Source organism: Zeus faber (genome assembly GCF_960531495.2).
Source record: "Zeus faber genome assembly, chromosome: 15".
NCBI lineage: Eukaryota > Metazoa > Chordata > Actinopteri > Zeiformes > Zeidae > Zeus > Zeus faber.
Window position 1 is genome coordinate 3550984 of NC_137194.1, and position 837 is coordinate 3551820.

At 30.8% G+C, this 837-nt stretch overlaps 1 protein-coding gene across 1 annotated transcript in view; it reads right to left on the minus strand.

Moving 5' to 3' along the window:
- Positions 1 to 250: 250 nt before the first annotated feature.
- The window catches only part of slc35a2 (solute carrier family 35 member 2), a 15224-nt gene continuing 14637 nt past the window's right edge, over positions 251 to 837 (minus strand). The window contains exon 6 of the mRNA XM_080015543.1: positions 251 to 837. This exon is cut by the window's right edge and continues 763 nt beyond it. The gene's annotated coding sequence lies outside the window, so the exon portion shown is untranslated.

An 837-nucleotide genomic window follows, 5' to 3' on the forward strand; every position in this document is an offset into this window, starting at 1 on the left:
CCCATGAGTGCACACACGCACACACGCACACACACACACACACACACACACACACACACACACACACACACACACACACACACACATTAATTTAGTCTCACATCAAACACTTGTTCACGTCACACGAGGGATTTATTTTTATTGTTCTTAATATTTAGTTAAATGTTGATAATTCAGAAAAAAAAATTAATAGAACTTTTATTTCCACAAAAAGTAACAAAAACAATCAAAGTTTTTGTTTGAATTTTGTTTTAATTGAACTTTGTTAAAGGCACTTTACATAGAAATACATGAATATTCAAATACAGAAAACAACTTTTCTGTGAACTTTAAATAAAATAAATGTAAATAAATATAAAATATAACGGAATACCTCTCCAGGAGCTGGAAGGTGAGGCGCTGCTGCCCCCTGGTGGCCCTTCTTATAACTGCCCCCTGGTGGCCCTACTCACTTTCTATAACTTACAATTTATCGGTTCTTGTAAAATATATTTTTTAAATTGCATCTGTTGTTTCAGATCATTTGTCCTGAAGTACAAATACCCTGAATACACTGAATTACCCTATTAAAAGTAAAAAGAACCACATTGACATGTCTACTCTAGTAAAAGTATTAGCTCTTAAATATAGTTAGTTTTAAAAGTAAAAGTCTATAAAACTTCATAAAGTCCAACTGAACCTTTTCTACTGATCCTGATTATAAGTATTTACAGAGATGTATAAATATAAATATTACTTTTATTCTTGAATTTCCCATTGGGGATTAATAAAGTATATTTATCTTATCTTATAGTTACTTTTGTAATTTAAGAAAATAGAGTAACTGTGAGAAAAGTG